The sequence below is a fragment of the Motacilla alba genome, chromosome 1A (assembly GCF_015832195.1).
Source record: "Motacilla alba alba isolate MOTALB_02 chromosome 1A, Motacilla_alba_V1.0_pri, whole genome shotgun sequence".
In the NCBI taxonomy this organism is placed as follows: Eukaryota; Metazoa; Chordata; class Aves; order Passeriformes; family Motacillidae; genus Motacilla; species Motacilla alba.
In genome coordinates this window covers 12,128,092-12,141,379 of record NC_052031.1, presented here as the reverse complement: position 1 = coordinate 12,141,379, position 13,288 = coordinate 12,128,092, and the positions used below count along the sequence as shown (strand labels likewise).

The 13,288-nt window shown below is 39.7% G+C and overlaps 1 protein-coding gene across 8 annotated transcripts in view; it reads left to right on the top strand.

Annotated features, from left to right (window-relative positions):
- Positions 1-13,288, top strand: part of PHTF2 (putative homeodomain transcription factor 2) — a 62,622-nt gene that overhangs the window by 911 nt on the left and 48,423 nt on the right. The window contains exons 1-2 of one of the 8 annotated variants that reach the window (XM_038153941.1): positions 774-6,012; positions 8,006-8,049. The exons of 4 other annotated variants lie outside the window; for them this stretch is intronic. The gene's annotated coding sequence lies outside the window, so the exon portion shown is untranslated. Of the gene's footprint in view, positions 1-773; positions 6,013-6,098; positions 7,009-7,029; positions 8,050-13,288 lie in introns of those variants that run through there. 3 more of the 8 variants (XM_038153939.1, XM_038153942.1, XM_038153940.1) reach the window with 3 other exon arrangements.

Sequence of the window (13,288 nt, the reverse complement as noted above, 5' to 3'; positions counted from 1 at the left end):
TTTTTTTTTTTTCCCTTTTCCACCCTAGAACAGTGGCAACGTGACCACAGCTTATCCTTGGTTTTCCGTTTGGGAATCATAATATCAGAGAACCTTCTCATCACTCAAAGTTTATGCTGTCATATTAATTTTCTTGGTGTTTTATTTGCTGTCTTTTCTGTGAGAAACAAAGGAGCAGAGGACAATGTATCCCACAGTACTAGAACTGTGCATGTGTTTGTTTTACTTCTGTTTCTCATACCCTAGCCTCTGAGGGCGTGCTACTCAGATCTATCAGATTCCGTGAAACTTTGAGTCCATAGTGTTAAGCTCTGTGCCTGGTATTTTGCCTCTTACTGCTTTTACACGTTACTGGTCACTTGTAAAGCAATGCTGCTGAGTCTTGCATTTTGTTCCAAATTTGCTAGTGTCTTATCCATCTGTCATATAATTAAATGGAAAAAGTAATTAATTGGAAAACCTGACTTGTTGAAAGTACTTTAATTAATGTTCTGAAATTCTTTGTGATGAAATGTTCCTACAGAAAATACAGCTTGTCTTACAGTTTGGAGTTCTCTAATAGGAATGAGCCTAGGGACGGTGTGTCATCAGTAATTTGTCTGCTTTTATCTTCCTGTTGATGATGTTAAACAGATGGTGGTATCTGTTTTATCAGGGAGAAGTGCATCACTTGAAATAACCTGTTAATCTTAGTAAGTGAATCCTAATATCTTCAGCTGCACTCGGAGTGGTCAGTAAGCAGCAGAAGGATGTATTTCTGTTACATACATTAGTGCTTGGCATCAGACTTTGTTTCCCTGAGGTTAAGAGGCTAAAAGTGTTTTGTGCATAAATCTCTGGGTTATAAATAGCTGTATTAATTTGGCTATTTCTGTAGCTCTGAAGTTTTGGTGATCTTCTTTGGTTTGCCTCTTTGCTTGTGACTCCCTGGAAAGGATAATCCTTTTCTCAGAAGCCTTATTTCTGTTCCAGTAAGGTGTTTATGAATGTATGTATGCACATCACCTTGATGGATTCCATTGTACAGTATTTGCAATCAGCTTTCATTTCTGAAGGTGAACGTTGAGAGCAGTGCTTGGAACTTGTGTATTTAAGATCCTAATCCACGTTTGAAGTGGAATGTTTGTGCAGTTAAACGTTCTGTTGCTATGTTTTACTGCCAATGTATATTTTTATTCTGAATATAAGTATTACAAAGGATAATACATGAGCCTGAGTCACCAGAAAAAGAATTCAGAAACCTAGTTGGTTTAATTCAATGTTTGCACTATAATTTTTTCCCCTTGTGTTGTGTGGAACATGACATACAAATAAGTTGTCAGTAGTTGTTGAAAACTCCATGGAGAATTTCAAGTATTCCGGTAGTACTGGATTTATCCCAAAGCAGAGTTGGCTCAGCTTGTCTCAAAAAGTTGATCCCGGCTGTGTCCATAGCTGCCGGGCATTGGTGTGAATTCTGGGAGAAATCAAAGTCCTGGAGGTTTTGAAAGAGGAAACAGTATTGGTGTGTTTTAGAGGGGGGACAGAGGCGTGTTAAAGAATTCCAGCCAGCCTGGTGTGAGGCAGTTGACCAGGCAGTGAGGGGTGCAGCGCTGTTGGAGTTGAACAATGCTGTTCCTGTCACAGCTGGCAGGGGTCACTGGAAAGCAGTGGACTTTATTTCTTTCCTAATTCTCCAAAGTTACATATTCTGTCTTCCTTGGCTTTTTCTATACATCTGTCTTTACTTATTTCTAGTAGAAATACTGTTGAAGAAATTTTTTGTCTTTTCTCAGGACCCCTGTGAGTGAGAATGATTCCAGTCAAAGATTGGAATTTGGGTTTTCCTTTGTCTGTGAGGAAGTTCTTTTCATAATAAAAAGTGTTGTATATGGATTCATCATCGGACAGTTCATGTGGATTTTTAGCAAGACTTATTAAGGGCACAAAGCTTGTACATTGCTTCCTTTGTCTGTCTTCTCCCATTTGAGTCACTTCTTACTCAGGTGATGAAACCAAAGTTAATGGCAGCTGAAAGACATTAACTACCTACACTGTGACAAATTTCTATAAAACTTTTGATAGGTAGTGTCCCAAATTAATATTCCTATCCAGAAAAGACAGTCATAATTGAGTCCCTCCTTTCTCCAAGAAGTGAGCAGCTGCTGGGCAGTCTGTGTGCTGAGCTCTGAGCCATCAGCACTAGCCTACTTTGGCTGGCCCAGCCAAGCACTTGGGATGGTTGTTATGATGGGTGGGGGGCAGGAAAAATATTATGGGTGGGGACAATGGTAAGAGCAGGCAGACTTAATTGCTTCTGCCCACAGAGCGAGGTAGGCCTGTTTTTTCTGTAATGTTTTTTTTGTTTTATGAAGGAAACAAAACAAAACTCTTGGGGTACCTGTCAGAGGTACTGCTGCATCTTCCTTTTTGAGGACAATTGATCATCACTTACTTAAAGATATGTGACGGTGTGAAAAGTAACAGACTTTGAAAGCTTTTAATATCGGTTTTCTCCCTTGAGTTTACTGTTGTGTTATTTATAAAGGTCCTTCTTGATGGGTGCAGAGGAGGAAATGGTTAACTGTTTGAAGAAATTATATTTGGATTTTTAAGAGCTTAATAAATTGCCATAAGGGAAAAAAGAGTTAATACTGATTAGAGTGATAATGTATTGCTGTGTAATGTTTGGGCATGCTCTACTTGTAATCATAGAATGATTTAGCTAAGGGTCATTGGAGGTCATCAGTCTGGTCCAGCCCCATCTCAGAGCAGCTTCAAAGTTAGAGCAAGCACATATACATATAGAGATATAGCCATTGAATTGTAGCACATATACATATAGAGATATAGCCATTGAACTGTAGCACATATACATATAGAGATATAGCCATTGTATTGTCAGGAAATTTAGAAATACAGCTTGTGTTTGTGGTGAGCTTTTTTGTTTGGTTTTTTTTTTAGTTGAAGGGGAGGATATCGGAGAGTTCCTAGAACTATTCTCTTATTTCTTGATTTATGCATGTGAATGGGATTTTTTCCAAATTTGTTTCCTCTGGGAATACATGTAACATTCAGTATTTAATTCTTTGTTCATTTGAGGTGGTCTTCGTAGATGTTCTCCAAAGAGCCTTCCTTTCTGGAATAAGTCCAAGCATTGGGCTCCTATTTGCAAATAATTTGTGGTTCTGTTCTTAAAAAAATAAAATACAACTGCAGAGTGGGAGAAGAAATTAAAGCAATATCACATCAAACATGAAATCGTGCAAGCCTTGCATTTTGGAAGTTGGCCAGCGCCAGATGCTTTTGGGGTTTAGGTGGCTGGCAGATGCTGGCTTGGCAGCTGAGCACTCTTCGTGTTGATGTGTCCAAGGGACAGTTTGTTCTGTGTGTGGCTCATACTCTCCTTGGTATTGGCTCCTGGCTGCCGTGCCGTCGGGTTCAGGGCAGTGTTTGGATGGCCCAGCACAGGCCAGTGATCTCTTTGGATGCTTTCTTGCATCCTGGGTTATGAAGCTTGAGATTCCCTCAGCTGTGTGTTTATTTTTTTTCCCCTTATTATTATTGTGTGTTTAAATAGCTGCTTTCTTTTCGAATGGGAGTAAAATCTTGGCTTCAATGACTTCCTGTGGCAGCGGGTCTAACAGTCTACTTATGTGTTGTAATATAATATTTCTCAGTTAAAAATTTGGCTTTGCTATCCTCTCAGCTTAGTTAATAAATAAAGTTGCCTGTATTACTGGGAAGCTGTAGTTTTCTTCACTTTATTTTCTGTTTTTCTCTTGAAGTCTCATTTAGTTTACTACAATGCCTTATTTTTCTGTTCATGGTTGCCTGTTTCAATAGGAAAGTCTTTCAACTTGTTGGTAATTCATAGCCTGTCTCAGAACCCCTCCCCCAATATTTTAATATTCTTCTCCCAATAAAGTAGGTGTATTTCAAATCAGATTGCACAGCTGATGAACAGAGCTGTACTATAGTTTTCCTTGTCGTCCCCCTTTCGTTCAGGTCTCCCTGCTCTTCTGACTGTATTAAAATGGATGGCAGAGGTCCCTGAGCTGCTGAAGTTCCCTTCTGGATTTGAGATATCATTTCTGAAGGCTTTGAGTGGTGTTCGTAGTTTGCTCCCCCTGCCTTCCCTTACAGATAACATTGACATGGTTGTTGCTGATTAACGTTTATTTTGCCTTTTCATTGTTAAAGTTCATGCATATTTTTAAGCTTTGCTACGTTAAGATTGCCATTTAAAAATGTTACTGCTTCAGGTTTTCTTTTCTTCTTTGCAGTATAAAAGATGAATATAGTGAGCCCTGCTGAACCATTTAACAGAAGCTTAACATTTGGAATAATAGGACAGGGTTCAGTTCACTCTATTTCAGAACTTAATTTAGGCAGTACTTCACAATAAACGCTTAGTCTACTGGTCCAGATAGGAGGAGGAGAGGGCAAATAGCCCTAATTAGTCGAGATTATTGTCAATGGTGCTTGAGAAGGCTTATGGGGAGACATCCAGAGTGTTCAAGCTGGCTGTGGTTGGGGCTGCGCCGGTGCCATTCGTGCTCACCATTTGTGCCATTGGTACTGCATGAAGCTGTGCGGAGGTGAATCGTGGGAGAGCTGCTCGTGGCTCAGCAGGGACAGCCAGGGCCTGGGAGCTGTGTCCTGTGTGATGGATGGGCTCTGGGGCTGGAAGCTAGTCTCTAAGGACAGTGTCCTGTGGTGATGCTAGTTTAGAGCAGTTAAAACCCTTGTGGAGTCTTATGGGGCTATCCTGACCTTCGCCATCGGTTGTGTGGACGTATCTTTAGGAAGAGATTGTGTGTGCTTGAAGTTCCCTCTTTAGAGCTCTGGGAGCTAGCAGGAATGTCTCTACCCTTACCTGTCTGGCCCTGGTAAGCAATGACATGGTGTCTGTGTTCCTCTCTCTAGTAAAAGTTTGATGCTTGGAAAAATCACCTGGAATTTGCCATTTCTGGATGCTCTCGTCCTTTAACAGAGTAGTCACCAGCACATGTGTGTTGGATGAGGCCCTGAATGTCTGCCTCTATGGCTACTGGGTGCTAAGGTATGTGAAAGTTAATGGAACATAGAGACACCAGACTAGGAAAGTTTAGCGTGTTTGGTTTCGGGATTAGGATGGCTCTGCGTGAAGGGGAATGGGGATTTGTGTGCGCTTTGCCTTGGACTGGCACTGACTGGAAGAGCTGCAGGCCAGTGGTCTGTGATCCAAGGAGCTTCTGGGCGCTGGTATCAGGTGATCAATAGCCTGCTCTATGCAGACTGGATGCTGCTGTTAATCTTCATTATCCAATTAGCTGATTGCAGTGAAGAATGTTGATTCCAGATTTTGTTCAGTGTTCTGGCTGGTTTTAATCTGTGGCAATGTTTGCTTTTCATAGATAACAGACTCTTTGGAAGTCTTTGACATCTTTCCAAAGGTTCTTTGAAAGTCCACATATGTTCTATCACTTGCTCTTGTCTATCAGTTAGTTTGACATGTCCAGAAATACTGATAGACTGAGACATGATCTTCCTGTGTAGAAACTGCTGATTAGACCCTATCAGATAGTCTTTCGGGTATAATGGTGTTCCATTTTTAATGATTGTTTTGAGGACCTTGCCAGATACACATGTAAGGCTTGTTACTCTGCAATTCCTTGCTTGGATCTCTCCAGAGACTTTTTTTGAAAAGAATTTAAAAATTCATGCTCAGCATTTTCAACTCTGTTCCTACAGAACAGTGGCTGTTATAAGAGGCTGCAGCTTTTTCCGACAGCTCAGCCACTTCATGCCTCAGCTGCTTCAAAAACTTGCTGGATAACTATTTGTAGAACATGATGCAAACTTGGTGCTTTAGGAGTGGTTTTCAGCTTCCTGACTGTAGTCATCAAGAAGCCACAACTCTGCTGTGCAGTGCTTGGTGACAGATAAACATGTCTTCCTAAACACAAGTCAGTATTTCCAGTGAGCAAGATTTATTATTGCGTTAGGAATCTCAAGAAAGAAGAAAGGAGCATGGCATTTTATTTCAAGGTGGTGACTATATTTGTTTGTTTGGAGGTTTTTTTTTCTCAAATATTTGTTAGGGCAGATATATATATATATATATTTATTTATTTATATAAAACTTGATGTTTATAGAAATTCTGTTCCTTCATAAAGTTGCTACAGTTGTAAGAGCAGATGTACACATGCAGTGTTTCAGGGATTTCTCAGTATAAGGTTGCAAATGTTTAATGGGATATGTATGTGTGTGTGTGTAGTATTCAGTACAAAAACAGGAATAGAAAGAACTTGAGATCAACCATGTGCTGGTTTTTATTTAAATTTTTTTAAAAGATACAGCATTTTCAGAAATGGCTTGTAGATCCAGTGTGCTAACAGCAATTACTGTATTTGGTAAGAATTTTTAAACTGAAACCTCTTATAGTAGATAAGAAGCAAAATTAACTTGAGTATAGTTCCCTTTAAGGGCTTGGATTTTTGTACTTAATTGAACAGCAGAATATGTTTAAATATTGGAAGCTTTTTGCTAATTGATAAATACTGCAGCAGGCTCAAAAGTAAATTATGGGAGGTGTAGAATCTTGGACTTCTCAGTTCAGAGTCCTTCCCCCCTATTTTTATGAGTAAGGTATCTGTGAGCTTGTGTTGAGTTACTTCAAATGAAGTCATGAACCAGTTATGTAACAAAATTAGGAAAGTTGCACTGATATTAAGGCAGAGATTCCAGAAATGTCTGCAGCAGTTGCAACAACTGCACGCAATGTTCTTTTACCATAACCTGAAATAAATCTCAGAAATCCTGATAGTCAACATTTTGTTGCTATTTCAGACAGTTGTGTAATTCACTGACAAAACAAGTATTCCTTGGGTGACAGTTATTTTGTGTGGCACTTTGCTTCAGATCTTGGTGGGTTTGCTGTGGAAGCGAGGATGGCTAGGTTGAGTCTGCTTCCAGTCAGATTTTGAAAGCTAGTTCTCACTGCACGCTCTGTGCTGTGTCTGTGGTATCTTCCTGCTTGGCTGGTGAGTGATAAAGGGCATGAGCTTATAAGGAAATAGCAGCAGAAACAGGATCAGGTGCAGTGGTTTGTGGGCAGAATACTGGGGCCTGAGAAGGTGTCAGCCTTTCAGCATCTGACATCTCACTGGAGGCACAGGCAGCCATGGACTTCTGCCAGATGTGTGTGTCTGTCACCATATATGACATATTGGTACATCTCTGTTCAAGAGCAGGGTTTGATACACAGTGGCCTGCATAGGGTCTGATTCCTGTCTTATTGCAGCTGCTGTTGGCCTGATGAAAGAGGCCTTCTCAAACAAATGAAAACCTCCCGAAATAGGTGTTTACGGATGTTAATTTTTTTAAATCAGTTGTTTAAGGGTGATTGCATTTTGGGTTTTCAGGTTTTTTTGTGGGGTTTTGTGGTTTTTTTGAGATGGCGTGAAGGGCGGAGGTTGAAATTTAACTCCCATGAGCAGCATCCTAGGAATGCTGGTATCCAGTTTTAGCAGAGTTTTGGTCTTCCTTGGGGAAAGCAAGTATGTTAATTCCTTTTTATTTACAAACTGTTATGACCTTGGGTTGCAAAACAACTTGGGGGGGGCTCAGCAGGCATGGCAGGAAGAGTACTTTTCATGCTGGTTGCTGGATATCATCCTTAAGTTAGCAGTGTTTGGGGTTTTCTTAATTTAACTTGACTTTTTTCCTTCAGTTTTGACTGCTGCAGGTTTTCTTAAGGGTAGCTGGAAGGAACATGATAAAACCTCCACTGAAAGGTGTGAACCTGGGAGTGACAAGTTTCTCATTTGCTTGTATACAATTTGCAATTCTGAAATGCTGTTTTGAGAACAGTGATGCATAGATAAAGTACTTAAAAAGAACAGTGAGTGCATTGCTTAGTATTTGATGTTCCCTTTCAAAAAGGAGATGGAGGTTTAATGGTTTATGTGTAATGCACATGAAAAATAATGGTTCTTTTGGAGCATTGCTTTAAGGCTTTCATCCTGTTCTTTGTGGCAGTGGCAGAACTCCCCTGGGTTTAAGTGGAGGAAGGATGACTCCTGGTAAGTTTAGTGCTGTATCTGCATTACAGGGATGCCTCCCTTGGTTTGTTATGTCATGGCAGAAGCAGCTTTTCGGTCAGTAGCGGTTGCCTAATGTGACTGAGCTGTTTATTTGGCTCATTTAAACTTAAAGCATCAAATAATGTCAGCCATTTCATGTTAACTTGTATTTTGATGTTGAACCTAGAAAGTGAAGGTTTTTTCCTTTAGTTTTCTTATCGCTGTTTTCTAGCTGTGCATGAACAAGTTTAATGCTTTAAGAGAGTTTGTGTGATACAAATGTTGCAATAAAATTAGTGGTTTAGGCCATAGTCTTTACTGTTCTGATTCGTTGTCTTTTCTTACTCTACGTGCTGGGGAATCTTAGTGAAAAGACACCTGTGATTGTGAAACTGCAATATGGAGGATCTAACATAATGGTAAAACAGTTCTAGCTTGGAAAGCAGTTGAAACCAGGTTACAGTATTCTCATGGTTTTATATGACAACCTTTTAAAAACTGCCTTTAATTTCCTGAATGTACTAAAAATCAATGACTTATTAAAAAACATTTGAAACAAAAGCAACCTAAGTTTTGCAATTTTAATTCTGATGACGTACCGTGAACATGCAGCTTCATTGCATCATCAGCCTATGATCATAACCAGTTGAGAAGGACACTCAGGTCTTGACTCAACAGCTGGATTTTATCCTGACCATTCAGGTTGGGATTGCTATAAAGGGAACAGGTTCCTTGAAATAGTTAGTGATTCACAGTGTTTACAGGCAAGGACAGCAACTATTTGCCTATGCGTCCTTGCTTGTGTTGTATTTTTAATTATGTCCTTTTGCTAGTTGACACTGCTTAGGCTTGTATATTCTTAAAAGCTATTTTTTTTTCTTTGTCACTATGGAAGAGCACAATTTTATTCTTAACTTCCGTCAGTTCAGATTGCTTTAGACAGTCATTTAGAAATATATACATTTATGTCTGACTAGGGTCGCCAAAGCCCTGCGGATGTGAGTAAAATTTCTAAATATACTTTGAATTTATTTAAATCCTATCTTACTCAGCAAGTACTGCAGTACTGTGGGGCTTGCACTCTTAGCTACTTAAAGACATCTAAATATAAATTTCTGTGGCTTTTGAGAAACTTCTACTTTGATTGCAAGGTGTATTGTGGAATATGATTATGCCCTGAACTGGGAAATAGCTAAGCAACCCCACCTTTGAATAGGGATCACCAAACCAGGTAGTCCCCCCTTTTAACCTTTAAGAAAGTAATGAAGTCTTGATTAAAAATATTGCTAGTTATTCCTAGTATTAACTGTTTGATGGAAATGTAAGGAAAGCTCTGTTGACTGTTACAGAGAGGTTGTGATCAAGCTTTTACATTTGGATGCTCTATCTAATCTTCGAAGTTGAGAGGTTTTTTTGTGTTGCTCTGAAGTCTTCAGCTAGTTAAGTTAATCTTGCTGTAGTTACTCTGCACATTGTACAAGTGAGTGCTAAAGCTGATCCCTGTCCTAGATGCAGGTATTTGACAGAAACATGGAGCAGAAGGCTGGTTCCAGACAGGATGAGGGGAGAACCAGGTAGAAGAACAGGCCCTGCTCTGGCTGCTTGTGTTTGTCTGTCAGCTGTTTCCACATGTTGACTTTTACCCACTTGATCCTGGTGTGCTTTAGAGCCAGGCTGTTACAGGCTGACCTCAGGATCAATGTCAGTTGGAAACATGAATGGCAGGGTAAGTTGTAATGAATATGGAGAGTTCTGAAATTGCTAAAATACTGAGTCTCCAGTCTAAGGTGCTCAGTGAGCTGTGGGCAGATGGTCAGAGCCAGGGCTGCAGCTGAAGTGCTTTGAATTGTTTCCATCCATCCCTCACCCAGATAAGCTAGCTTCAGGCTGAGTCTGTGAAACTCATGTCTCATTAAGGCCCCAAAACCTAAAGACAAACTAAAAACCAAGCCATAGACAAATCCAGCTCCAGCAAGCAGAAACACTATACGGAAATAATTAAATGAACTTTTTCACCTTTCATTATTGTGCTGTCTCAGAAATAGTGTAGCTCTTGAAGAAAGCATGTGATATTTCCTAGTAGAGGTATTTTTATTTAGCACACCAAACTCTGTTTTGAGACATCAATCCCATGATTTTGTCATATTTACTTTTGTAAGCATAATCTCTGCATTTGTTTATGCAAATGTGTATGCTAATAAGCTTTAAATGCCACCAAAATAGATTCTATGGAGGATTTAATGCAGAGAGTTTCTTAAAGATGTGAAAACCATAGACAAGCTAAATAACAGGTTTGTTGATAGAAATCAAATAAAGCTACTTCTTTCTATTTGGTTTATAGTTTTGTGAGGTAATTTTTTCTTGAGGCAAAGGATTTTAGAGTGAATTGAAAAGCTACTGCAAACAAAGGTTACTGCCTTTAAAATGGCTGATCCATTTTGAGCCATATTCAACACAGTTTGAAGTCTTGGATTCATGAGTTAATGTTTGGTTTCCTGAAAAATAATTGACCTTGGAGAAAGACATCAAGTTAATGTAGCTGTCGAGGGAAGGGTTTCTGTCCAGGTTCAGCAGTTCTTTACTGCTGATAATGAGTTGTTCCAACCTTTTTCTCATTGTGTGATTAGGCTGGTAGGAAGTTGGGTGTATTGTATTTGAGAGGGGTGTTATTTAAGAGAAATGAGAAGGAGTAAAGGTCCTCCAAGATGAGGTCATGAAGGCAGGGAAGGCCAGGCTGTAAATGTGATCATATCTGTGTGGCTCCTTCCTGCATTGCACCCCAAGTGTGATCAATATCTGTGTGCCCCCTTCCTGCACTGGCGCCTCTGCAGCAGTGAGCTGGTGTCACTGTGACTGTGTCATGTAGATGGAGTGTGTGGAGGCCAAGTGTATGTGGGGAAGGGTTTTATGTCACTTTTGAGTCCAGTGTAACAAAGGATTTTTAAATTCAAGTTTAATTGAAGAGGTTATCCAATAAGAAAGCAAGTCCTGTTGTAAGATTTGTATGGGTGGGTGAGAAAGAAAGGCGACCAGTCTATGTGATATGTCACATTCTAGCAGTCTCTCTTGGACTCCTTCCTTTATGTGATTTTTACATTTATTGTGTATTTTTATATTTATTGTGCCAGTGGATTCTTAATAATTGATAGTTGCTCTTAGAAAAACAGTTTGTTAACAAAAGCAAATAGATCAGAAACAGTCACAGATGTTGACAGAGTAATGGCTGCCAGCTTTGACTGACTTGATGTGACTTACATGATATTTTCAAAAGTGGAAAAATTGAAGTGTTTGCTTGCTCAATTGCACCAATTATCAGTGCTCTGACATTTCTGGAATTTTCAATGACTGTCTAAGCTCTCTGAGACATTTCTTTCTCTTGAGTTGTAGTTTTAGCTGAAGTTGTATGGAAGATATTGGAGTTGCACTGTTAGAAATCTTAAAAATAGGTTCATTTGGGAAACGTGAACATGTGTGCCATTTGTCTCTTAGAAATCCTCAGGCACTGATACAATGTCAATCCATTTGTGAAGGTTTGTACTTTAGTGAATATGGTGCATGTCCAAACTAAAGGCAGTATTATTTATATCTTTTAAGTAATGCACTGTATAAAATAAGAGTATGTTCGTGAACAAGTCAGAGGAGGATGAACAAACAAATATCAGTGCAGAACTGAGTCTTTTGGAGGATCATTTTTTAAATAAATAGAATCACACTGCATTGGAAGGGAGCCATAAGGATCATCAAATCCATCTCCCTGGCCTTGCACAGGACAAGCCCATCTCTGTGGCCCTCCATTGGATGCTGTCTTACAGCTGAATGTCTTTTTGTGTTGTGGTCCCAGAACTGCCCTCTGCACTCAAGGTGAGGCCAGCCCAGTGCAGAGCAGAGTGAACAATCCCCTCCCTTGCCTGGCTGCTGATGCTGTGCCTGATGTCACCAGGGCAGGGTTGGCCCTCCTGGCTGCAGGGCACTGCTGGCTCCTGTTCCCATGAACCAGGACCCCAGGTTCTGCAGTTTCTCTCCAGCCTTTTGCTCCCCGGTCTTTACACACAACCAGGGTTGTCCCAGGTGCAGAATGTGGCCCTTTCCCTTGATGAACTTCATATGGTTAATACCTGCTTTAAAGAAAAAAACAACCCAAACCCTGAATTTTTTGGTGATGAATAATGATGAACAATAAAATGTCATGAGTTGCTCTAATGCTTAGGTCTTTCTTAAAGACACTCATTTCAATCTATTGTACAGTTTTGGTTTCTGTCCCATTTGTTGAATGTTGCATTTTTCTTTGCCTTTCTTATCTGTGTAAAAGCTGCAAACAAATGTCTTTAAATCAAGAGGTAGATCCCAAATAATCTTTTATTATATAAACTCCCTACAGGTTAATAATTCTTTCTTCCTTTTAATGAAGAAATACAAGGTGTAGTATTAGTGTTGATACTGACAACTTAAGTGTAATATTTTTACTCAGGATGGATCTTGGAAAATGTTTGATGTATAGTTTGCTGTTTGGGGACTAAGTCACTGCCTTCCTTATGACATCCTTAACCATTTCCTTGCCATCAGTGAGGCCACACCTGGGGTGCTGGTCCAGTTCTGGGCTTCCCAGTACAAGAGAGGCACAGATATACCTGAAGGCTTTTTGTGTTTCTCTTTTTCTTTTTTTTTTTTCCCCTCTCTTAATGAACTCTGGCTGACTGAGAAGGAAGACTGTAAAAATTAGTTTCAAGATACAAATATTTTACATAAGCTGAAAGCTTGGGTTTTGGTCTTTTTTTTCGTGCTGATTACAGTGGCATCAAAGATTAACTAATGCTATTGCTATTTGTTACCATTAAAAGAACCATACCATTCTTTCTTGGTCTTTTCTTGGTTTTCTCTTTTTGACTTAGTTTTGGTCTACTGTTTTCATGAGGGTTCTAGTTATGATTAGTGAAGTTCTAGCACTGATATTGTTTTCTTCTCCAAGTATATCTAATAGTGTGTATGAATTTTTCTTGCTTTTTATAACATAATTATTGGTGGAGTTCAGAGTACTGCGTTGTATAGGTTGCTTAATTTATCCGGAAAAAAAAAGACTGCATGTAATAAAACACTTGTGAGGTTCCTGTGTGACAATGACAGGTCACTCTGTGCAGCCTGTGTGTTTTACTGGGAAGGAAGGGCAAAACTGGGGCATTTGGTTTCCTGTAGCAGCAGATTTGTAGTTTTTTGTTTGCCTAGAGGAGAAAGCCCAAACTCT